At 38.9% G+C, this 27,526-nt stretch overlaps 1 long non-coding RNA gene across 1 annotated transcript in view; it reads right to left on the bottom strand.

The window, feature by feature from the left end:
- LOC115835110 overlaps window positions 1-21,976 on the bottom strand; it is a 117,728-nt gene extending 95,752 nt beyond the window's left edge. Inside the window, exon 1 of the long non-coding RNA XR_004030030.1 lies at window positions 21,862-21,976. This is a non-coding gene — a long non-coding RNA (uncharacterized LOC115835110). The remainder of the gene's footprint in view (window positions 1-21,861) is intronic.
- Window positions 21,977-27,526: the final 5,550 nt, after the last annotated feature.

Below are 27,526 nucleotides of genomic sequence, written 5' to 3'. Positions count from 1 at the left end.
TTATTCTTGAGCCTCAGTTTCCTCTTTAGAGAAATCAAAATTGGTAAGTAATACCTGATTAGTTTTTTCTGGCATTTACCCACTAAGAATGTAATGGCAATATAAATACATAAAAACACAAGCTGAGTATCTGGTAACCATTTTCAGAATTTGATCATCCCATATAGAAAGTTAGAAGATACTATGTGAGAAAATAGACTATCTTGTGTGAATTTCTGTACAATTTTTATTTTAGACTATTTCATGTCAATTTCTATACCAATTATATTTACTTTCAAACAAGCTTCTCCAGTGACAAAGAAAATATGTGATCATGATATATATATATATATATGGATATATTATATATAATGTGGATACATACACACATGCATTACATATACAGGAAGACTCTTCAACTTGATCTATAAATATGACAATATTTTCAATGTAAAATGTTTTAGTTGATCTCCAAGTTATATAGATAAATATTTTGCATGTTTTATAGGTACATATGATAACTATACTACTAGTAGTGGTCATCATTATTCTACTGGGCTCATTTGGCAAAAGTAGTAGAAACCTCACTGGAACATTATGATTTAAAAAATTCAATTTTAAGTGTGGGGTCAATTATTGTGAGAGTAGCAGTTGTTAGCCTCAGCTCCAGTGAGCTTCACCTGCTCTTTATTTCAGTAACTCACTCCCCTATCTACACTCTGCCTAGGTGTTATGTATTGAATTGTGTCCTCTCAAAATATCTACGTTGAAGTCAATGGTAACCACTGGTTTACCCAATGTGACTGTATTTGGAGATAGGGCCTTTAAAGAGGTACTTAAAGTTAAATGAGATTATAAGACTAAGGCCCTTATCCAATATGACTGATGTCCTTGTTTGAGGATGAAGAGATGCCAAGGATGTGCACACACAGAAGAAAGGCCATGTGAGGGCACAGTGAGAGGGTAGCCATTTGCAAGCCAAGGAAGGAGGCTTTGGGAGAAATCAACTCTGCTAGCATCTGGATCTTGGACTTGCAGCCTCCAGAGCTGTGAGAAAATAAATTTCTGTTCTGGAAGCCACCAGTCTGTGGTGTTTTGTTATGACAGCCCTGGCAGACTAATACACTGGATATGATCTTTAATATCATGAGTTCAAACTCTTCTTTTACCTTGACAGCTTGTCCTTCCAGCTTACCACTTTTAACTCCCAACACGCTACTCGTTAATAACATACCTTCTCGGTTTTCTTTTAGAGGCCCCTCTACTCCAGCTGCTCCTTCAATGTTAGTGTTTCCAGGCTTGCACCTCAACCTCATTCTCTTCACGTTATATACTCTCTCATTGGGTGATCTCATCCACATTCATGGCCCCAAAAACAATGCATCTGCTAATGTCTACCAAATGTACTGCCCCATCTCTGATCCTTGATTTCTTTTCTGAGCTCTAGGCACTAATATAATTGACATTTTTATCTAGATACTCCAATAGCATAAAAATGAAACTTTACGAATTAGCATGCATCCATGAAGCTTTTTTCTTCAATGAATGAACAACCCTCCATCTGTTTGTTAGGACTAAAAAACAATTTACAAATTATCCTACCTAGATACTTCCATTTTATTTCCCTCTCTTGTTTTCTTTCTCTTTCTCTCTCTCTCTCTCTCTCTCTCACACACACACACACACACACACACACACACAGTTGAGTCTATAGTCTGTTTCATTCCATCTCCAGTTACTTTCTCTAAATATTGCTACTCTTCTCCATGCCCCAAGAGGCTAACTTCTATTTACTGCAACACCCAGATTTTCTTCTCAGTGCCTACCCATTGGATTCAGTGTCTGATAACAGACCTTGCCCAGTAACAACTTTCTACTGATGTGGCTCTTTGGGTGCTTCACCTTCCATTGTTGATTCCCTTAACCCCGTCCACACCTGTGAAAATGGTTTTTTCGGTAAACTCTCTACCATTACGCTTTTTGAAAGTGCCGTCTGTTTCCTGCCAAGGTTCAACTGAAATACATATAAGCTAATGGGGATCTCTGGTTCCAGTCCATTCCTATGCATTCCAGGCTACTGCTAGACTAATACAGCTTAGCTACAAATCTGATTATAGTCCCTCAATGGCCTACAATAGTTTCAAGTTAAAGTCCATATCGCTTAGCTTAGCTCACAATGGCCTCCATGATGTGATCATATCTATTGATCTACCTTTATCTTCCATACCACTCTTTCTTTCCATAAACAGAACACTATTTTCTCTTTCTCAAACAAACCATGCCTTTCATTCCTCCTTGCCTTTACATTCTGTTTTCCTTTTACAGAATTCTTTACTCCCTCTCTTCAGCTAGTTAACCCTATGTCTTCAAAATTCAGCTCAAATGCCCCTCTTCTTGGCTCTTCCAGTCTCAGTTAGAGGCCCATCAATGTATATATACCTGTCATATTTTTATCAGACTTTAATAGTCATTGTGGAATATTATTTTTCTCCCTCCTTGTATGAAACATCTCAAGGGCAAGGGATAGATCTTATTTTACTCTGTAAATCCTAGCTACAAAACAGAGAGATTGTGACTGGTTTATCCCTTCCTTCCTCTCAGTGGAGAAAAAATAAGAAAGAGTTCTCTCTTCTTTTTCTCTCCCTTTTTCCTCATCACTATTAGAAATGTTCCTAAATATCTCAAGACCGTAATCTAGGCCCTTGAATCCTCAGTATTACTCTACACAGTAAAAAAAGATGACTAGCTATTCTTGGAGACCAGAGGTCTAAGGAACAATAGTAGAAAGATGTTCCCAACAACAGAAGAAAGGTAACAGGCTCAGCAGCCACTCCTTCTCTTGCAATAAGTAGATTAGCCTCCTCCAAGGCACGGGGCTGAGAACTCATGGCTGAGAAAGGTCTGAGGGGAATAAGAGAGTATTCACAGCAGAGCTGAGTAGCCCAGACACGCACTAGAAACATAGCTCTCAGTTCCCAGCCTTGAGGATTTTTTAGGGTATTTGTGTGTGTATTTGCTTATCTTTTAGAGACTAGAAAGTCAAGTTCTTAGGAGAGAGAGGGCATGAGATACTTTAAAAAGCCACTAATTCAGTCACTCTTGTCATCATTCTGCTCCTCTGTACTCCTAAATTTGAGAGAGACAGAACCAGAGATAAAAAAAAGTCACACAGATAGTGAGCGAGAGAGAAATTAACATTCGATAATAATGTGATATTGTTGTCATTTCTTGAATGATGAATCTAATTGTCCAAATGTTCTACTTTTATAACAAGAGCACTTTCCCTACATCAAATGCTTCCCCCTCAGGCAGGAGAGACTGGTGCAGCAGTGGTGCAGGATCTAGCCATTGTCCTATCACTTTCACTCAGTCACTTAAAGCTCCTCACACTGTCAAATTACACACATGGTTTTGGTTTGTAAATCACCATGGTAATAAGCACGACATAAATAACTCATAGAGTTCAATAGAAAATAAAACTAACAATGACAGTGAATAATTAGGAAGTAAGGACTTTGTGCACTAGTTCCAATTAAATTGCTCAAAATAAATAAACGCACTTCTGCTTTCTCAAATCTGTGGGTGCTAGTCCTCTTTGTCTAGAGAGAATAAAGACAAAATAAATAATAGAAAAACAGATGTATTGATTCAAATATAGTTTTAAAAATAAGAAAGATGGTCTGAAGAGTAAGAAGGGAAATAGCCATTCACAGAGTGATACTCTGCACCCTCAAGAAAAACAAGCTAAACGAAAAACAAGGCTTTTGAAACAAATAGTTTTAAGACAATAATTTCCCAACAGGTTAGAGTTAAATACAAAACTAGTGACTAAAGTGGAGATAAACATGCATAAGAAATGGTTAACAATGTTTTGTTAGCTCAGCCATGACAACATGAATGTAGGAAAAGTCTTTCTTTCAATATTTTGGCCATAGCCTGATAAAGAACCAACAGGGGTTTTCACACAGCACCTTAAAAGCCTGTCTTATCCTTGGGGTTTCTGCAGCCAATGAAAGTTTGTCACGATGATGTAATGCTCCTGAGTTGTGTTTCAGCACCGACTATGTGGTCACCGGGTATCATGCCTGAGAGCTAGGTAAGTTTTTGGATCAAATCTTTCTTTCCAGCCTGTTCCCCTGCTTAAACTAATTTCAGCAGAGAGATCATTTGTTTCTAGTCTATTTTACTATCTCTGAACAATTTTTTAATGTGGGCTGGGTTATTATAGAATTGTAAAGACAGCTGGTAAACAAAATGATGGGATCTTAGAGTCAATTTTCCTGTTATTAGTGTGAAGGCTTTTACTCCCCAGCAATTTATCATCACTTCAGAGGAAAAGAGCAGCAAATAGTGTTATGTTTTATTTGTTAAGGGAGCTCTAGTCATTTGACAAACAAGTTTTACTAGAGAGATATTTTCGGGGAGACGAAAAATATTTCTTTTTAAAGATTGACACTGAATTTTACTGATATCATTAAGTGACCCCCACTGAACTGTAAGCAGTGGAATAAGTTTCAATGTTTTTATAAATAGAGAATATGTAATTCCTGCCCTCACAGATTTTAAACCTAAAAAAAAGAGAGAACAAGACAGCACACTAATTTTTTTTCCAATTTTTATTTACGTTAAAAACAATTTTAAAAGGAAAAATACAACTAAATATGTAGTGACCCTCTGTGGCCTGACAGTTATATGAAGTTAAATGAAGAAAAGTTAGATATCAGTAAATAAGCCAGTTTCAGTGCCTGGCTGTACAGATGTTTTCCTAAACAACTTTTTTAAATGTAGAGCATTTAAAAATTTTGGATTAAGTAACCAGCAAAAGCAATGGAAATGTAGCACTTTACTTTTTCTCTATGGTACCCTCTGCAGATGTGGAGGTTTTAAAGAACTGTTATTGATATCAGTCAAGCTGTGGGTTTCTAGCAACATGAAGTACAGAAAACAATTATCCAGATAATTCAAGATTTATGGGGGAAAATACCCTCAAAATTGTTACTGGGGAAAAGAGAATGAGTGGGGAGAAGGGAGGAGGTTAATTACGCATTACCAATTACACTGATTGAACTACCCAGATGGTTACCATCTTTCACCTTAACTCTGACTGTATAGACACAGATTCTGAGAAAGCCATCTTAAATAAGAGTGTGGAAGAGTTATCCTCGGCAATGCAGAATGACAGAAAATGTCTTGTAGAGTTTCTAATAAGAAAAGTATTTTTTCTTGTCTTGTAGAACTTGATGTCTGATAGGTCCTAATGCATGTATTCTTTTATCAAAAACTTCGCAACTCTCTAACCTGCAAGCTCCTTTTCTCTACCCTCAGCTGAGTTTATCAATTACACTTCACTTTCTCCTACATCTTCTTTCATTTTACCCTCCAACGAACTGGGCCGTCTCTCTACCACACCATCTAAGTAATAAATACATACTTCACCCCTTACATGAAATTATCATCCTCTCTTTGTTCCACAGTTAATTCACTTTTCTCTCAAATTAATAACTGCAATGCCAAATAGCTTACATTTTTTAAATTTTAAGTTAAAAACATATTAGTCAGCATAATATAAACATAACTCATTTTCCATTTTTATCCACAAATTTTCATGTCATTGCTTTGGTGCTGTAATTGATACTGACATGAGATTTAAGAGATAAAACTCCACATTTCAATAGCATCCTGTGCTTTGCTTTCTGCATCATAAATTCTGAACAGGGAGGCAACACGGTTACAAGAAGGGCCACAAAGTACTGCTCTAGAATTGAGTGAATGAGTGAGCAACGCTTCAGAGTGACTGATGAAGAGAAAAAAAATTTCCACAAAAAGAGAAACAGTAGGGATAAGGTGGAGTAGAGTGCAAACGATGTGAAATTATCTGGTTTCTGATACAGAATTTTTGGATGTGGGTCCTTGGTCAAGGCTGAAAGCCTGTGCCTTTATCACAGAGCTGCAGGCAGTGTACTCACTAGGCTTGGGTTCTGAAAAACCACAGCATCCACCTAGAGGCGGAAAGGGATCAGCATGGAGTTACACACCTTCATTAGTCTACAGAGTGGGCCCTCGGAAAGGCCTAGGAGGAATCTGCTTGGGGTTCTGCTTGACCTAGGAAACCTCTTTGATTCTCACTCTGAGATGCAACTGTGCCGCACAAGTCAGGATTTTTTAAAACAATATTTTAAAGGGAACATATTGCTTAAGAAAAGTCCTTAGGGCATGATCTGAGCACTGACATGGACAAATAATGCACCCTTCTGATAAATCCTGATGACAGAGCGGGCCTCGGAAAAGACAATTCAAGGTAGAGCTCCAATTCCAGCATTTCTGAAACCAGGAGGATATATCTGAAAGAATACCTAGAGGATTTGTGCGTTGACAAAGTCTGGTAACGCAGAGAATAAGTTATTGGTTGGTGAAAATCTGTTATAGTACTCTACTGTATACCACAAAAGAGGTGTTCAGTAAAAGTCATTCCATTTTAAGGACAATCTCTTTTTAAATATTTCACTTTTCATTTCATCAAAAAAAGTATATTTTAATCAATAGCATCTTTTATAAACAGAAATGGTCTCATTTAATTCTTTACCCTACCCATTTGTATGATGGAGAGGAAGGCCCACTGGGGTCACTATTAGAAAGAAAGAATGACAGGTATCCAAAGAAAACAGAAGTTAGCTATGCCCTCCACGGTGAATACTGGGAATAGTGTACTCCCAAGATACATAGAAAATGTGGATGTGAAAGCATATAGGAGTAGGAAAGACAGGAATTCAACAGTCACACTCGATTATAACTCCACAGTGAAGGTTCTTGGGGCAACTGCCATGTGCCAAGCATAAGATAAGATGCAGACGACACAAGAAGAAAAAGGCACCATTTCTATACTCAAAGAGCTTTCAGTTCTCCTTAAATCAAGTCTTGAAGAATAGGCTAGTTATTGGTCAAGTGTAGGAAGAAAGTATGGTTAAAGGAAGAATGACCATACATCCAGTTTGCCAAAGATGGTCCCAGTTTATGCCTCTTGTCCTGGTATAACAATCAATAACACTTGGGTTCATTTTCAAAAGTGTCCTGGCTTGGCCTTTACAAATAGGGAACGATTGAAAGGTTTAAAAATGAGTTTAAAAAATTAAGTTAAAGGAGGAGGACTGTTAATTCAGGCAAGAAAATTAGGAGGCCCTGACCAAGGCATTGATCATGGTGACAGAGAAGAGCACACAGCACTCATTTCGCCTTTTCTTTTAGAAGCAGCACCCCCACCTCCTTTGGCAGAATTTCTCCTCTCCTTTTAGAAGGTGTCCCTGTGAATCAGAAGGCAGAGGGCTCCCTGGTTTCTCCAAGCCAAGCAGTCACATTGGACATGTGAGCAATTGGACACTCTCTCCTGGAATTTTGTCCCTTGAGCAGAATGATGAGAAAAGTGGGAGGGAAACTTGGAGATGATTCAGTCTAGCAGTGGGGACTGACAGTCCCAACAAGCAGTTTCTCCAATGGAAAATGCCATAATACCACGGCCCCTGTCATCTCCGAGTCAGTTTCTTCAGTCTTCCTTTTATTCTGTAAGTTTCCTCATGGCCCTCCAATAAATATTCCTTTAGTTTAGTTTGGTTACAGCTGCTCACAACCAGAGAACCTACACTGATAACTGTAATTGCCGATATGCAGTATTTACATATGGAGGAGATAAACTAAGAACAAGTGAGGTGACATGCTAACCAACACTATCTTTTTCACTCTGCATCTTATCCATTATTTTTGTAAGTGAAGTTCACACCATCATCTCCCTCTATCACTTTAATATAGTTTTTAAAATGCTGTTTCTGCTACATTACTTATTTTCCAATCATCACATATGACTATATACATAGAAATGGGATTTGCTTTGTGAAAAGATAATTGTTGGTATAGAACTTGGAGGTCCTGCTTCTGCCCCTGAAAGTTCAATAGCCTAGGATTTCTGTTTTCTTGCTTCTTACGATGGCCCCAATGCTACCTAGGGGCTGCAAAAACAAAAGGCTAAGATTTCATTTAAACCAAACCAAACCAAACCAAAAACACCCTTCACAGATAGATCTATTCCTGGAGGTTATTTGCCATTGAAATGAATATCCCTGGGTGATCAGAAGTAAGTTTTTATTGTGGTATTATTCTCCTTTAAACCCTTCAAGGCATGGAGCTATGCCTCCGCAGTTGTAACACGGGAGAGGGTGCTGGGCGGTCATTTAACACGGGCAGCTCAGGTAGGGGGAACAAATGAAAATTGGGGCGGGCAAGAATACTGCGATTGGTCGGATTCCGATGCAGCATACACTCTAACTCCCTGAAATATGGGATGCAGGAGTCTCCACAGATGCTCCCTGCTGCAGTTCTTGAAAGGCAGGAACAAATTTAAACTGGGTTTTGTGAAAACAAATGACATCATTGCTGCATACTCTGAAAAGCTGCAGCCCCAATGGAACATTTTCTCGTTTTCCCTTTTGCTCTTCTGTGTCTGACTGCAGGGCTTCAGGATTTTATGCTGCACGTTTAACTGGCTAGATCTTGCAGGGAATAACCTTTCATCACTTGCCTCTAAAAATAATAAAACCCGTGAAGAAAATATAGAGGCCTGTAAAAGTTCATTTAAAATCACATTTAATCTCCATGTGGCTCTTATCTGAAGATATGACAGCACATGGGAAGAATTCTAGTGATTTGAAAGAAACAATAACAAAACGCTGTATTGGGGACTGTCATCATGGAAATTATGGCCCTGACTTATTTCGGGTGGACTTTATTGTACAGTGTTCAGTGCTGGTGATTAGGAGAACTAGGATTTCCATTTAGGGATTTTTCTGGGTTCACATTGTTAACTGCAAAAGTAATCAGGGATCTGGTACATTTAAGACAGACAGCTAAGGGCCATATTGAAATACTGTTCTAGATGTACTGTTCCTCATTGCAGATGTCTACAAAAATAAAATAAAATAAAAGGTAGGTGAGTCAGAAAGTTTTTTAAAACACAGCAGAGTTAGCTGATTTTCAGAACATGGTTTAAGAAGCTAAGGCACTTAGAAATATAATAGTGAATCTTCAACATACCAAAACCTGATGGAAATTTTCTCATGAAGATAATATTTGCTTAATCATTGTCCTAAGCCAAAGGATGTCCCAGGAAGTTCTCTATTTGTCAATGTCAGTCTGTAAGAGCAACTGCTTGAATAAGTACTGTGAGAGTCCTCCAAGACTCAAAGCCTACCTTGTTTTCTCAATCCCATCCCAGGAACCCAGGCCTAACTGTTGACTTCCCTTAAATCAGCTTCCAGAGATAATTCTGAAAACTACTTATCTTTATTGCAAATGATTATTAAACTCTTTACAATTCAAATTTCCTCATCATTACTATCAGACGGCAAACAGAAAATTAATCTCAAACTGCAAGGATGAATTTTATATAAAAAGCTGTACGCAATGACTTCTAGACTAAGCCATGGGCATGGCATCTTTTACTCCTCAAACTTGCAGTGATCTATTTAGGAAGCAGGGGCAAGGTGATGGCTGTCTTTCTCATTGAAGTGAAGACAGCCCAGAGACAGACTTAAAGAGAAGTGAAGAAACAAGTCCAACCACCCACCCCTACCACACCTTCCTTGAACATGAATTTTACAGCTTTGTCCTTGATTCTTGCTTCTATATAATCTCTTTGACCTTCAAGCCTTAGAGGTCATCTTTAACAACCCCATTCTTGTTCATGTTATCATGAATTAAACAATGGCTACTGTGTAGAACCAAAGAAAGTAATATGCCAGCAATCAAGAACAATCTCTAAAACAAATAGAGATAGATGTACGAGTCAGGAAGCCAACAGATTATTTGATTAAATAAACACTTTTTTTATTATCAAGGATGATAGCATTTTTTATTGCCCTCTTCTTGAAATTCCCCTCTCATTCTAAAAGAAAATTTTAAAATATTTTTTCTGCATAAGTTCCTCTATTCAATTATCTGAAATTTTTTAAAGATACCCAATTAGCTCATCTCATGGGATAAAAGGTGATTTCTCCTTTATACAATGATTTTTTTTTCCATTAGGGATACTTTTTACATGCAGGGAGTCTGCTTTCTACGTCCCAGGCTGGGAAAAAGAGAAGTGAAAGCTTTTCGGCATTTCTCTACTTCTTTCTGAACTTCTAGAAGCCTCTCCTCTTCCTCTTTCTTATTTTGTCTTTCTTTCTCCTTTCCTGAACTGCTGGCACTGAAGAAACAGAGCTAGAGGCTTGGGGATGCAGTGGCTGCTCGGGCCCTCCATTGGCCCAAATAATACTTGAGCCTTAAAAAAGGAGAAGAAGAAATAGAAAATAGGAACACTACTTGAAAATTCTTTAGTTCTGCTTCCTCTGCTCTAAATTCACTCCCTGGCATGCCCATGCTGCAAGTTTTTCATCAAAACTCTCTATGGCAATTCCTCAAAAAATATGTCTTACTAGCCCTTAACACTGGGAGAGTTTATAAAAAGGGGGCAAGTATTAAGAGATGTAAAGAAACCTGAATTCCATTTGCTTCTGTTGATCATTGCTGTGTAACCTAAGTCAGGTTGATATTAGTTGAAAAACAGTGGAAAATCTATAATTAATGAAATCTGCCCCAAATTTGATAGAAAATACTGCCACAAAACTGACAAAATTGTGTATCTCCACTCCAATTTATGAAGTAAGCAAATAAAAAGATATTGTGAAAGCATATATAGGGTGAAAGGACAGAAAGTCACCAGCAAAGCCTGAGCCAGGTCACATTGCTCTTCCACTCAGAATTTCCCAGTGGCTTCCCATCTCTCAGAGAATGTCCAGTGCTCTTGCAAAGGTCTGCATTTCTTTCTGTACTCTACTCCACCTTCCTGTCAGACCTCCACTTCTCCCCCCTCCTTCTCATTCACTCAATTCCAGACACACTAAACATCCTGCTATTTATTGAACCATCCAAAACATGTGTCAGCCTCAGGGCCTTTGCATAAACCAATTCCCATACCTGGAACAGTGTTCCTGCAGATGGGCCTATGTGGGCACCCGCATTTCCTTCAGATCTTGAATTTCTGTCTGCCATGGTCCTACTTACCCATTGCATTGGTTTTTCTTTCCTTGCTGAGAATTCTGCTCTTTGAGGTTGCTCCAACTGTAATCTTTGGACAAATATAGTAGACTGAGGGCCCTCATGGAATTGAATTCTCACAATGCTGTTTGAGCACAGGAGTCCCTGGTTTCAATTAGTCATGTAAAATGTGTGCTTCAAAACAAGCCAACTTCTTCCCTTCCTTAAGAGTAATATATTAAGAAGCAGGAATATGCCAAATACGGAGCTAAATGTTAATCTATTTTTCCCATGTTTCCATATTTTTAATGGTTCTTTATTCTTAGGCATAAAACTCTTTTTATAGTGCTCTAAATTTCTAAAGAATTTAAGACATTATACTTCTCCAGCCTCTATAACTTCAAAATCTACCACTTGCTGATAAAACCCTGCCATTTTAGCCTCTCTTCTTTTTCCTACTCCTAACTCCCATACAGGTCTGAAATCTGTATATTAATATAAACACTATTGCTCAATAGAACTTTCTGCAGCGATGGAGGCATTCTGCATCTGCCCTGTTCAATACAGAAACCACTAGCCACATGTGACTATGGAGCATTTGAAATGTAGAACAACTTTTTAATTTCTAGAAGGGCATCTTTAATGAAGGTAAAGTTCACCTACCAAACATGGGAACAGCAGATGACACCTGCCCAATTTCACAATCTACTTCTATATCCATCTGCAACCCCATGTTCCTTTCTTCTCCTTGACACACAATTTATTGCTTACCCAATGTCTTTCAGGCAAATTCCTCTGAAAAGTATTTAAATGCCATAAAACTACTTTGACAGCCAACTCTCAGGCATCTGTAGTGACAGAGTATGTATGTTTATCAACAATACAATAAAACCAGGACTTCACATTAACTTTGGGTTTAGAATCTCCTACATTGACTCTGCTACGAGAATAGCAGAATATATTTCATTTCATTTCTCTTGACCACACTGTACAGGAGATTGTAGACCTTGATTTCCAGTTGGAACGATTCAGAAGAGAAAGAGACAATGACACAGAGACATTCATAACCTGATTTCTGAAACATGACAAATGTTTGATTACATAAAATACAAATTCTCCCATTTTCCTCAATGAATTCTTATTACCTGTGATAATTTGACATTACATAAAAACTAACAGTGTTCTTAGAAATACTGTGGAGAAAATATAAGATTTCAAGTTTGTCCAAAGGAATTCACTCAACATATGTTTAAGATGCTATACAGAATGTATTCGATTTAAAATTTTTCTTTCTTTATAATTATAGAAATCTCTGTATAACATGGGCCATACCAGTGTTTTATTTATCTTTGCCTCTTTGTATTTTTAGGTAGGATTTTGTTTATTACTCTCTTGACATTGTATCTGCACAAAGTTGCTACAATGGTGCTACATCAGTGAGTAAGATATTAGCTCCCAGCTAGACAAAATCTATCAAAAGCCTAGGGGGCAAAACACAGCTGCCCACAGTTCCACAGTACCTATAGAGACACTTCAAGCTTGTGCTTCCTATTTTGCAGATTACTGTTTTTGAGATACTTCCTGAACAAAGCAAATTGAACAAACAGTAACTACTATTCCAGGAGAGTCAGAACACACAGTGACATATTAAAGGTTCAGAGAAGTCCAGTAGAAAAGAAATCTGATGGAATTTTTTAAACACAGTGTTTCTCTGTATATTTGGCCTTAAAACACTATTTTCTCACCTGACATCTCTTAATAGGCCCTGCAATAGTGCTCCAGGGAATACACTTTGAGAAATCCTGTCTAGGCATTAAGCTATTCCAGGGATCAATTTCCTGTTTCTGAATAGTCTGGCATATTCCAGATCTCAAAAGGTTCAATAAATACAGAAACCCTATAGGCCTAACTGAATGTCTATGTCTAAGTTTGAGAGGTTTCCAAGAGGTTGATAAGATGAATGAATGAATGAATGAATGACTTTCACTGTGTATTCCAAGAGTCTCCCCATGAGAACTTTTCTGGCAGTTTATAGTTGCTATGTTACCAAGAGGTTTCAAACATATTTGGGATCACAACTGCTCATCAAGCTACAAATTTGTCATTAATTGCAGATGCAATTAGCTGTACAATTACTCTCCAGATCTGTAGGCTCTTGTAGACAAGAGTTCCCTACTGAAAATACCTGGACAGTCTGTTACAAATAGCAGTTCCCAGGATAGGATAACACACAGCAATTTGCATGATTTGCTTGGGGTTTAGCTTGATTTCTTTGAGACTAGAGGAATAAGCTCTCTTATGTGATTTGGTCAAGAAAATTATCTGTGTAAGGATCTCCTGTGCAAGTATTGTATGGTGAAAATGAAAAGTACCTTTGAAAGTCAAAAAGGCATCATTAAAATAGTTTTCTTTCAGGAATAAGATTGCTTCATGACTTTTTCAAAACAAATAATGAGTGAAAATGAAAGGATTTATGAGGTGTCCAGATTTTAGAATTTTACAGTTCATTAGTTATGTTTTATCTACCTAATAACTATCTCCAACCACTCAAAGATGTGACTATTGCAGACAGTTCTCTTACCTGCTCCACAAATTTTTCTCTAATAAAGACACTAACCCACACTTTTCATCTACGTTTAAGATGAAACCAGGCTATGGCAGTAGATTGCATGAGATAGTACCATATAGAAAATAAACTTTGGAGTCAGAAAACATAGGTTCAAATCCCCACTCTAACAGTTAAAATTATGTAACTATGCAAGGCTACTTAACTTTTCTGAATGTCAGTTTCTGAATCTGTGAAATAAGTATTATAGCACCTACGACAAAGAATAATCAAGGAATTGGGAAAGATGGTGGACACAAAGCATTTAAAACCAGCCCTGAACATTTAAAAGAAAAAAAATGTGCTGTAAAATGGGGATTAGGTCAGGCACAGTTTATGCCTGTAATCCCAGCACTTTGGGAGGCTGAGGTGGGTGGATCACCTGAGCTCAGAAGTTCCAGACCTGGACAAAATGGTGAAACCCCATCTCTGCTAAAAAATACAAAAAAAAAAAAAAATTAGGTTGGTCAGGGAGGTGCATGTCTAGCGTCCCTGCTACTCAGGAGGCTGAGGTGGGAGGATCGTTTGAGCCTGGGAGGTGGAGGTTGCAGTGAACTGAGTTCACGCCACTGTACTCCAGCCTGGGCGACAGAGTGAGACCCTGTCTCAAAATAAATAAGTAAATAAATTTTAAAAAGAAAAGAAAATGGAGATCAGTACTCTAAACCACTATTTTTAGTCCAGGAAAAGCTTTCAGAATTATTTTTCTCTATATATCATTTCTAGAATATAATATTTGAGCATCCATTTCTTTAAACTACATATATTGATTCTATTATTTTATTAAACAAATGCTTGAATCATTAAGAATCGAAAAATAAGGGAAAGTCCGTGCCACTGAGAGGTCACAATCACTTTGGGGCAACGGCCATGAGCACGAATCATAACAACACACCACAACAGCACATCACAGCAAGTATATTTTGAAAGAGGCATAATCACAGTGGTTTGGGAGGACAAAAAGGAGTGGCAAATTCTGCCCAAGTACAAAGGCTCAGGCTCCTTAGGGAAAAGAGCAAATCAAAGGGGATTTTCTGGGTTGGAGGAGAGAAGGAAGAGTCTTTCCACAGATATATTGGGAAATGAGATGTCCAGTGGGGCTGGAGAATTCGTATGTGTGGCTTATAGGGAGTGGAGGCAGGACAAGAAGAAAGAGGTTCAAAAGAAAGACGTTAGAAAAGTAAAAATTGGTCAGGCTGGAAAGGAAAGGAGGAGGGAGGAGTAATTAAGTTATTAAACATCCACTATGGCCATCATACACTAGATGCTTTTACCTACACTCCTCCATCTAAATCATGACAACACTACCAGATAAGCAGTAGTATCTCTATTTTGCAGATGAGGAAAGTGTGCCTCTCTGAAGTTAAGCAATTTGCCCAACGTTACATAAAAGGAAATTGAAGGAGCTTGTATTCCAGCCCAATTTTGTCAGGGGACAGAGCCTATGCCAACCTCTATTTTAAGCAAGGGGAGCCAGCAGGGGCCTTTAATCAGGAAAGGAGCTCATCAAAACAATTTTTGAAAGAAAAATAAGGAGATAAAATATGAGATGATGGATTGGAGGGAGGTGCAGCTGGGGCTTGGGAGATAAATCGGAGGTTATTACTGCTTTGCAGGGGAAAAATGAGGAAGGCCTCAGCTGAGGCAGCGCCTATGGGGATGAAGAAGAGAGAAACATTTCTTAAACTCAAAATGGCTTGGTTACCAATGGGATGTGAATATACCTCAAAACAAAAACACAGTTACAATAGAATGTATGTGGAAGAGGCCAGGCACAGTGGTTCACACCTGTAATCTCATCACTTTGGGAGGCCGAGGCAGGTGGATCACGAGGTCAGCAGATCGAGACCATGGTGGCCAACGTGGTGAAACCCTGTCTCTACTAAAAATACAAAAATTAGCCGGGCATGGTGGCGCGTGTCTGTAATCCCAGCTACTCAGGAGACTGAGGCAGGAGAATCACTTGAACCTGGGGGGCAGAGGTTGCAGTGAGCCGAGATCACACCGCTGCACTCCAGCCTGGTGACAGACCAAGACTCTGTCTAAAAAAAAAAGAATAGTAAATGACATCCTTAAAAATTATCTTATTAATTTGAGGGATTAGAAAGCCAAACATGTGACATTATGTCATCTAAACCAGTGCTTCACTTAATGGGTCCGATGTACACGATTTGGGTACCTAAAAGCCCTGACTTCCCTACTACACAATCGATGCATGTAACAAAATTGCACTTGTACCCAATAAAGTCATACAAATAAAAATAAAAATAAACTCCTGCTACTCAAAGTGTGGTTCACAGACCAGCCCGTGGTTTCACCTAGAAGTTTTTGGCAATGCCAAATCTCATGCCCTGCTCCCGGCATTCTGGAAAAATGTGTATTATTTTAATAAGGTCCCTTTGATGGTTGAGTGATCGTAGATGCTTTAAAGTTTAAGAAGCACTAATCTAAAAGAACTAACATTGAGGGTAGTGCAGGAGTAAGAGGTGAGAGGAGATAGCCAATTTTCTTTAAAAATGGGCTCTACCTTCAGAATTTCAATCATGACTCTATACACTTTTAAGAGCATTCTGGTTAGCACTAATTTTATTTCATATGACTTTTACCATGTTCAGAAGTTTCTAGAAGAAGAAGCAGCCACAGGTGCTGACATGGCCAATATATAAAAGGCAGATGCTCCTTCAAATGCAGTGTTTTATAAAAGACTGCCAAAATCCAAGCTATAAGTGGATGATTAGGTGGCATTTGAAATGCTCGTTTGGAATGTCAGCAGGGATAATGCTTATGTAAGCTGGATGCTGTCTTATATTGTCCTTCAGTTACTGGGGAAAATAGAAATCCAGAAGAGAGTCTATTTTATCACTACGATGGACTGAGAAAGAGAACAGAAAGATCTTAAAATATTCTGTGACACTTCCATCAGTTCATTTCATACATATGCATATTAATATGTGTGTAGGTGTGTGTAATGTTGACAATGTCTGGAATTCTTGAATTTACTATTATTTCCTGCATTTACTAATCTGATCTCCAATTCTCATTTTTTCGAAGTCCCTCGATTGTACCCAACAATTCATGAGAATCACAGCCAACATGAACAGGTTTTGAGAGAATTTGAAGAGGGAAAAAATAGTAGACCTCAGAAAGGATACACCAGCTAAAAATCTTCACCCCGGATTTTCCCTGGAATCTCTTCTGGCCCAGCTTCCCACACCTCATCTACCCTAATGAGCACTGGCACCCTTTGGGTAAAGAATACTAAAACTGTATATTCTCATTGTCTTAACATCTCATTCATATAATGTGATGGGTAAATTGAAATATTTCCTCTTGGCTCAATAAGAAAAGCTCATACACATTCTCAGCTTTGGTATGAGGCAGGGGTGTTCAGATCCCCTTTCTGGCCATTGCACCTATGTGCCTGTTGTACCCCTGTCCTGAAGAACTTCAGAGTTCCTATTGCTGTCTTCATCAATGCTCATTAACAATGATTTTTAGGAATCTGCTATGTCCAAGCACTTTTCTAGGCTCCGGGTTCAGGAGCGAACAAAGATGCTACTCACGTGGACCTGACATTCAAGAGAGCAAAACAGATGATAAACAAATTAAAAATACAACATAAAATCATCTCTAGTGGCAATGGAAAAGCATAACATGGTGTTATGGGAAAGAGAGTCATAGGAAAGCCATTTCAGGCAGGGTGTTAAGTCAGATTTCTCTTGTTAATATTTGAACTGAGACCTGAAGAAAGTGACGAAGGTACACTTGGGAGGGGAAGCATTCCAGGTAAGGGGAGCTGCAAAGTCAAGTTCTCTAGCCAAAACACACTAGGCTTGTTTGGGAAGTCGCAAGAAGGTCAGTATGGCTGGGATAGAGTATAGGAGAAAAAGTGTGACAAGAAATGATCAGTAAGGAGACAGGTCATGTAGATTCTTGAAGGACCTTAAGGACATAACAAAGTTAAAACCACAAACATACCAAAAAAAGAAAAAAGAAAGAAAGAAAAAGAAATCCTTTCATTTACTGAGATAGGCACTATGCTAACAAAACATATATACTTTATTCAGTCTAATTCTCACAATCTTCCCATCCCATGCCTGGGTATCATCATTATCCTTCAAGAGAACTGAAGCTTAGATAGATTAATTATAATGATCAAGGTTGCAAAGCTACTGATTGTTGGAGTTGGGACTTGAACTCAGGTCTCTCTGACACCAAAGGCCCTTGTACTCAACACCACGCTGTTACTACAGAGAGACCTCTTGAATCAAAATTCACATGCCCTTTGTTGGTGGAAATACCAGTAAGTTGAAGTACAGTGGATACGGCTCTAGGTCCTTCTAACTTTAATAGAATAGTAGTCTATTCTCTACTTTTTACTGCAATTAAACTTAACTTTGGTCACATTTCCCATGATCTTAACACAGTGAGCATCTCGTTGAATGTCCAATGTCTACAATAATATTGTAAAGCATTTATTTAAAGTATAAAATAATCAAATTGTATAACATCCAGCTAACCTGTGATCAGACTCTGCAGACAATAAGTTCTGATACACAGCTGAGAAGACATTTTGATTTCAAAAATAGTTGATATTAGCAACTGAATTTGAGGTATGGATGCCCAAAATATCTGGTGCTTTCTACCTCTTCCTAATTTACATCATCTTTGCTGATTTGTGTGCCTGCTTTTCCAGATTTCTCTCACTAAGGTGTATATACATATATACGTATCCAGTCAGGGAGGTCTATTCCATATATAAGTCATCCTTTCTCATCTCATTCTCCTACACACTAACACTTTCTAGTCTTTCTCTGCCGGTAAAAATCAAGTTGCTCCTTTAATGCCCTGCCCTTCTCACTGGAGCATTTAATATACAGCCCTGCCTGTGGACTGGATTAACCTTCGCCATATATGTTCTGCTTCGCCAACTGACAATGAACAGCCTGACCTTGTCGTCTATATCTCTGAGGATGTGACTTTGCCCAGAGAGCCATGCTTGGGGCCTCACTTGCCACCATAGATGATGAGACTTTTGAGCTTCAGCTTAAGATCACTACCAACATTTCTTCCTGGCCTCCCAATCACACTTGCATCTCATGCTGACCAGAATATTTATTTGAATGTTTCAGTTAGTTGAATAATTCCTAACTCATGCACAACTGATTTATCTGTCAGCTTCATTATAAGGTAGTGTAGTTTTCAAACCTATTTATAGGAGTTTCCTCAGAAAAGCCCAGGAATCTGAGTGACCTGAAGCACACATTTAATGGCACGAAAACCTAACTGATTTAAAAATAAAACCTACTTAGGACAAAAATAAACCAGGTAGGTTTTCCTTCCTCCAATGCCCCGTGTCCTACAAACTGGTAAATTTTAGATCAAGTTCTTTTTAAGAAAGCTCTGCTCGCTGGGGCAAAAAATTGTTGCTGTAAAATAAATGGAATAAGTTTGTTTTCAGTTAGGCCAGTGGGACAAGATTAAGCTAAGCATACTCTTTCTAGAAACACTTCAGTGAAAGTTCTGTCCAAGTGTTTGTTTGTTCATTTATTTTAACAAAGAACAGACTTTTCCTATGTTGCATTTTACTGTGCAAATGGACCTAGCACCTGATGGCATGTAAATCAGATATAAATTATAAAGGTTTTTATATTTGTTTTCAGGACAACAATGTTTAAAACACTCTGCCGTCTCCAACAGTTTGTTGAAGTGCAGACGCTGAAAAAAATCTGGGCTTGTAAAGAAACTGCAGTGCCTAAAACTCTCCAGAAGTACTCAGAATGACAGGGCTCTTAACCAATAATACGTGAGATTCATGGAACACATTGTCACCACTCAGCAAATAATAAGAGGCAGGTATAAGTATGACATCATTGAAATACAGTCTCATTGGCGGTTCCTGTGTGTGCTGGTTACTGCTCTATTTGTGGAAGCAGCAGCCTTATTCAAATTAACCTTTTCACGCAGAGAGGTGGAGGGAGGTAGTGAGTAATATGCTGCAGTCTTTTCCCTGAAGGTGATGTGCTCTCAAATTCGCTTTACATTGCCTTTGAGCAGACAAAATAAAAATAAATTCAGCTGTGGCAGTGTTTCACAGGGATAATAGCTGCTGGAATTAGACTAGGTCAGTGGAAAGGAATGAAAAAGAATCTGTGGCTGAGTTAAAGCAAATTTCTGAATTTTATTCTTGCTTTTATTCTTTCCCCCTTATTATTTCTCCATGTCTCATTCGTGGTCTCAACGGCTGCAGAGACTAAACTTGGTATCCCTCCAATCGGCCATTTGAGAGGGAAATTTCTTTGAATATTAATACCTCTAGCCCATGCTGTCTGGGGGTCTAGCAGACAGGTCAGATTAATGGATGGTTTTCTGGCATTGTAGAAATACTCAGGAGTATGAAGCTGATAAGATAATTTAATCACATTTACTGTAGTCTGTGAGGAACTGTCATCCTGTATCCTGTTACTGTTATATAATATAGGGCCTCCAGCTACATCAATGATACACGAGAGAGCCCACTCAAGTTTTTAACTCTTAGGATTTTGTTTTAACTTACGAGGGCTCCAATGTAAGGTGGCTGTCCTTTAATGATATATCTCTTCCTTTCCTAGTTTAGTTTCTGGGACTTCACACAACTTTGCCTGAATAAAATGCTTTAGGTCTTTGGCCTTATTTTATTTTCTCTCTTTAAACTTCTGTTTCACTGTCTGTTGTCATCTATGAAAATCATTCTATATAGAAGCCATGTAAAATTTTCAATCCTGCTGTAGAGTATGTTTGCCTTGGTCATTTCCTGTTTGGGGAATTTATTTACATTTTTTCCCTTCCCTTATTACCTATTTCTACCTCAAAATTTCTCTACTTGTCAAAGACAAATAAAATGATGGAAATGACAAAAGAATACAGAATGTTGACTATAAACCTCTCATCTCTGCCATAATATGGAGTTGGGCCAAAATGGCTGTATTTCAGGTAAGAAACAAGTTGCTGCATGCATGTAGCTAAGCTCTCTCTGCTCCAAACTCAAGATTCCTTGTTCCACTATTGCATGTCCTTAAAGAGGTGTTAACCTCTGAGAGCTTAGAGCTTCTCTTACTATTCCACTGAGAGTATTAATAACCATGTCACCACACATTAATGACAATGTCACCAGAACGACATGACATTCTCATTTAGTTACCATCCCATTCCATCTCTCTGTACTTGTATGGCTTCTCTGACTTAAAATTCCTTTTAACTGGCTGGACCAAAGGTAGTGAGTTATCTCAATTGGTTGTTTGCAGTCAATTACAGATCGAACTCTTTGTTCTACCCTTTCACCCTTCCTCACTACTGCACTTGACTAGTCTTAAAAAAATATTAGAAAAAATATATAAAAATTCCTTTAAGTTTATCTGGGTGTTGTAGCTGTTGTTAGGTTCTAAATAAAGCTATTAATATTCGGAAAATAGTAGCTTAGATGAGGATGGTTCGGGTACTACGTTTTCATCACTGCTATTCCTTAAAGTGAATAAATAATGCAAGAGAAGTTTGAATGCAGAGGAGCGCCAGGAAGCTTGTTGTCCAGTGAGGAGCAGGTGCTGACTGGGGAGACTGGCAGAACAGAGACAGGAAGGATGAGGCTCTACTCCCCTAGTGCTGCATGACCAGCCCTGCCGCCACCCTGCCAGTTTTCAGCTCTTTTCTGGGTAGCAGCCAAAATCCCACCAACAAGGTGTCTAGAGCGGCTTTTAGCACAGCTCTCTGTATGCTGCTGAAACCCACCAGTCTAGGCTGCGGAGGCTTCCATATCTTGACTCTGCATGGTTCTCTGCCTAATCCTAGCCCTTCCTTTGAAATCAGACTGTTTCCTGCCCTACCTTGGCAAACCACTCCCCACTCTATTGAGAGGAGTGCAGAGGTTGCTGATTTGACCTGGAGCATCACACATTTTCAGCTCATTCTGCCTGAATGCCGCATTGTTCCTGTGCTGAATGAAGTTTTGGAAAATGACTTTCAGATGTTAGAGAGTCCCACTCTGCTGCTGTTTTACCCCATTACCTCTCTTCTCTGCCGTTTATAATCCCATAAAACTCATCGTCTGTGTTTGGCTCTGGACAAAAATGAAAAGACTCATAAATTAGCATCTTAGATGAGCTGGACTGATATAAACTTGAAATGCTTCAGCTTAAGACCACTACCAAATAATTTAATTATTTGCCTTCCACTAGACTTACCTCTTTAGTTTGTCTGTTTGCTTCTTTTGCAGTAACTCTCAAATCCATTGGGTTATTTTAGTCAGTGCCCACAAATTACTGTGACCCTCTTTATCTGAACTCTGATCAGAAAGCCGCCTAGTTCTCCCCAGTTTTTTTTTTCTTCCCCCCTTCAAACCAGAAAAGTAGCTGCTGAAAGCAGAACAGTTGCCATGGCAACCCCTTGGCAGCTTCCTCAGCGAGTAACAGTGTTGATTTCCCTGGGCCGGGTGGGAGGGGGGTGGAGCTCTAAGGAGGTAAAGGAAGGTTACTGTGCACTTACTTAATATGCAAAACCACTTACGCAGTGCTGGATGAGCAGTGAATAAGTGCAAACAAAGCCATGCTTGATCAGCTAACATGGACTTTGCACACAAGTTGCTCTGTCCAAGGATGCAGATGTTGGCTCAGAAAGAAATTGTGCAATTGGACAGTAGAGGACACAAGAGGTCATACGACAAGAGGTTAAACACTATTTTTATAATGGTTGCTGAATATGGAGGAAATAAACCGAAGCAGGGGTGTAATTGCCTTGCTCCTCTTTGCTTTGTTCAAAGAAAAACATAGCAATCTAAATCACAGGGATGGTGTTTTCCCTGAAAATCTAACATACTGAAGTTCAAGTTTGCATCAATTAAACTCTATGTAAGATAAACCAATATGTTCAGATATAAGCAAGTATAGCATAATTTGGTTTGTGCTTGAACAAAACATACGGCTCAAGTAGCATCTTTCACCTCCCAGTTTTCAGACAAAGAAGCAGCTTAGTAACTTGGGGCTGGGGTTGGGGGTGGATAGAGGTGGATTCTCTCTCTCTCTCTCTCTCTCTCAACTTTGATAGATCCCTGTTTGTTTCTTGGGGCCTGGACAGGTTGGAAATCATTTCTCCGAGAGAGCGCTGGGGAGACTCTGGCACACGATTCTGCCGACAGAGGTCACCTGCATGAGCAATGAGCAGACGGGCTGCAAGCTGTGGAAGCGGCAGCCAGCCCCTTACCTAGTGGCCTGCAGCTTTGCATGCTAAAGAAGAGGTAGGCTGATGGAAAGCCTGCAGCAGTGAGCCGAGGTCTGCCCAGCAGGTGTCACTAGGGATTTAAAGCTTACCAGACCTTTGGGACCAGGGCTAGGAAAGAGCCATGTAATGATTTATAAAGCTTACTTTAAAATATTTTTGAGAGGCTATATGTGAAATAATTCTGAGGCTGTCTCCTTCAAAGGGACATTAAAATGATAGCTACAGCTTGGTTTAAATGATTTCTGGACTATTCTCTCCAAGGCTCTACCTCCATTTACTGAGTCCCCATTCCAAAAACCAGACAGAGACATAAAACTCATGGAAGGCACACTGAATCCAACCACGATGGGAAAATACATGTGCAAAGCCAAAGCAAGTGCATAAAATTATTATCATGATGAAGATCTCTGCTTACAAAATCAGCCTCCATGTCCTAACACCACAGATGCTGATTTTGTAAGTAATCTCAGGATTAAGATCAGAGTTCACTTTAAAAATGCAAATTCCCCAGGAGTCCCTGTAAACATGATGTCAGCTTGTATTTTATCAGTGCTAAAAATTTTTTTAACAAACCCATATGAAGGCTATCCCTACTTTTAAAAAAAGACTGCATGGATGGTATTACCTGCCTTCTAATTTATGCACCGAGAATGTGCATATGATAATTTTTTCTAAGAATTACGTTAGAGAAAATTTGTCTCTCCTGAATATGCTTTTTACTGTTTCCCTTTTCATCTTGTCTTCCTGGAAGCTCAATATTTTGAAATGTCATGAATTTCGGTTGCTTCCCTAGCTTAGATTGTCTTGTATAATTTCTCCATCCATCCTATGTTATTTGAATAGTGACATCCTACCTTGTTTTAATCATATTACAGTTTTAACACATTTGTACTTTTATCGGTACTTTTCGTTGTATACATTACCTCACATCCATTTCAGTGTGGCACACCCTCTTAGAAAGAAGAGAAGAAAGGAAAGGAGAGAGAGAAGAGAAAGAGAGAGAAAAAAAGGAGGTAAAATGACCCTGTTATCAACATTCAGCATTTTATGATGAATTTGTTCATCATGTTTATCTTCACTTATCCTTTGGAAGACAGAAAGAGTGAGCTAAGAGTAGTGGTTGGGGAGAAGGTAGTCCTAACTTTGTGTGTGCATGGGAGGATTTCTTGTGCCTAAAAAGACAACTTAGGCACTCTGGGCCTGTGAAATACTATAGGAAGAGGTAGGAGAGTAGAAGCTGGGAACACAGGTATGAGCCTGGGAAAGAAGTGCATTGGCTTCAGGGCTTGGCTGAGAATTATTAGGAAAATGCTTATAGCTCTTTTAGAGCATGTTACAAAGCATGAATAGGTGCACTTTTACCTTGCGATCTCAATAAAATATTTATCAAATAGATGTAATCCTTCCCATTTCACAGATGAAAGAAACTGAGCCTCAGGGATGTTGTCATGTAATCACCTGCCATTGTGTAACAGAATCAGGACTAGAAACCAGGCCCTCTGCTTGCATTTCTGCTGTGGATGGTAACTACAAATGGGGAAGAATGAAAGAAAATCACAGGGAGTATAGGGAAATTATGCAAATAATCCTCTGTTTTCTATTCTTTCTCCTGGGGATGCCCCATCACACAATACCACCAAGGATGCTCCCACAAATAAAAACGTCAGTCTGCAGTTATGCAATTGTGGCAGAATTTTATTAAGAGCTTAGGCGGCCATTATATTTCTTTCTGTTTTATGAGAGAAATGATAAATGACTTTAGTAGTATTGATGTCTACAGGCCCATTTTCTAACCGCAACTCTAGCCATTTCTCTAATCGCTTAACTAATATTGTTTTAACGCCAGCTATTGTTATTATGCATTATTAATAAAAGACCACCATTACTATTAATATCACTTACGAAAGATTCTATAAAGAGCTTTGAGACTGCAGATGCAATTAACAAGAAGCCAAATTCTCCACAGTGTAAAAAAAAAAAAAATCAGGTAGAGCTGGCTATATTCATTTGATCTTATTTAAATGTTCTAAGGGGTTGTAAGTGAATTTCACATGCCCACAAGAAAAACCATGTGCCCTATGAAGATCGATTCATGCAGTTACTTGTCCTCCTCCATACAAGAGAAATTTGATGAGTTAAAAGAAACTTTCATAAACCTCCAATCTCAAGGCCATGACAGTGGAAATTATTAGCTCACAGTTCAAGGAGCTCATGCTTACCCAAAAGGCCCTACTTACAATGGGTGAAGAAAAAAACATATTTACACTTTCAAATAGGATGTGGGATGTTGCATAAGTGAGAATGTTGTCATAATTCTATACCATAGTGTAAATATACTACAATGTCCATAATTCGCATGGACTTCATAGTATATATGAAAGCTGAGAACATGCACAGAAATCCCTTTCGCATGTCCTCCCTTCACTGACATTCCCATTGAAAGGCCTTCCTCTCACCTCCAAAGCCACCATTGCCCACCAGGCTTAGAGCCATTGGATCCATCTGTCACTTTGTCAGGGAGCCATGAATTAGAAGCAAATTGGGCACAGCCAGAAGGAAATGGGCCTTGGCTTCTGACTCTACTACTCCATAAAGGAAGACTGGACTGCCTTCAAGGTGAAGATGTGGCTCTGCACTGTAACGGAGGGATCACCTTAGCAGAGTGAGCCAATTGACTCACCATCCTGAGGAGCCCTGTGTTGCACAAAAATCATCACGCCGTTTTACATTTGTTCTTTGAGAAGGAGGCTTATACCACAGTAGCTGAGGATTGCATTCTGAATAACACTCTCATGTCCCCCTTCAAGACTTTTTGTTTCTGAGTCTTTCTTAAAGAATTGAGAACCCCTGACTTTTCACCTGGCATTCAGCCTCACTCTAAGATTAAAAGACCTGGTCAGCTGGATGAGCTGAGGGCATTAAGGGTGGGTCCACTCCCTATAAGATCATAGCTATACCTGCAAATTTTCAAGGACTCCAAGGAACTTACAAGACTTAAACACACTAGGCAGGGCACGGTGGCTCACGCCTGTAATCCCAGCACTTCGGGAGGCCGAGGCGGGCAGATCACGAGGTCAGGAGATCGAGACCATCCTGGCTAACACGGTGAAACCTCGTCTCTACTAAAAATACAAAAAATTAGCCAGGCGTGGAGGTGGGTGCCTGTAATCCCAGCTACAGGAGGCTGAGGTAGGAGAATGGTGTGAACCCGGGAGGCGGAGCTTGCAGTGAGCCCAGATCCTGTCACTGCACTCCAGCCTGGGTGACAGAGCGAGACTCTATCTTGGGAAAAAAAAAAAAAAAAAAGACTTATACACACTTATGGATGACACTTTTGCCAAAAGCCTCAGTCTCAGTGAAATAGTAATAATCATGTATTTTTTCTAGAAATGCATAGAGTTTAGTTTTTAAGAGTTCATAATTTCATCTCACACTAGTCAGGTGAGTATCATTATCCTCATTTTAACAGAGGTAGAAACTGAGACACAAGGGCTGAGAGTACAGAAATTTATGGAGTAAGGAATGAAAAATTTTAAATACAGCCCCAATTCCCCTGACTTCCAATCTAATGCTTGGTCTGCCCACTAGTGCATACTCGTTCATTAATTAGGAAAAGCTCAGAATACCTGTAAAGGAGTATCTGCATGGAATGTAGTAGGTATCTTTAGTTTATACCCTGTCTAGATGAATCGATTTTTCTGTTTTATTAACATGAAACTCTTGGGTTATTCCATTGGACTTATTCACATTTTTATGTGTTTTACTATTTTCCAAATTATGGCTCAGCATGTAATAGAAATGGGATTTTTGCAGAAATTTTGGATTATGCTATTAATGTCTTCCTAGTAGTTTTAGTAATCAAAGGAAAGCATCTTACTTGCATTAGAATATTCATGAAGTAAACGTTGAAAATATATAGCAAGTATTAAAACAACATAGTCTGAATTTTTGGGAGACATTTTCAAACTGGCTTAGATGATTTGCTCAGAAAAGACTCTTCGGTGCAGTTTGCAGTCTACATTTCCTCTGGTTTCTCCAAATTGGTAGGTTGGAAACTCATGTGCATGTTGTTCATTTTTAAGGTAGAGAAATATTGTGAATTTTATGTCTTTTTTGGACACTTTTTAACAGTCTTGCTAAATCATTACAATATGTCATAAAGAATTGAGACACACTTGTGTTTTGCTACAATAAAATCTATCAACACATTGAAAATCAAAATATGAGCATAGAGAAAATAGAACACTAGGAGGTTAGAATCATAAAATACTTCATGAATCATATAGCCAGTATATAACCAGGGGGGAAACTGAGACTCAGGGAAGTTAAGTGCCTTGCCCTAAGTCACACAGCATTCATTAATAGAACTGAAACCATAATAGAGGTCCCCAACCTCTGAGACCCATCCCTATTTCATTACCCTTTCTATTCAGTTTTGGTTCTTTGGTTCATTTCTATTCCTTGGTTTGCTCTTTCTTCTTCCCTGAAGTTATTATTTCCATATTTCCTTTTCTGCACATGCTGTTGTGCAGTCACCCATAGATCTGAATTTCCATCACACAGCCTCTCAGGAGGTGCGTCCCCATCACACTGAGACCATGCTGGTGTGAAAAGATCTTAACATCATCACCC

Source organism: Nomascus leucogenys, chromosome 5 (assembly GCF_006542625.1).
Source record: "Nomascus leucogenys isolate Asia chromosome 5, Asia_NLE_v1, whole genome shotgun sequence".
Classification (NCBI taxonomy): domain Eukaryota; kingdom Metazoa; phylum Chordata; class Mammalia; order Primates; family Hylobatidae; genus Nomascus; species Nomascus leucogenys.
This window is presented reverse-complemented; position numbering and strand designations above follow the sequence as displayed.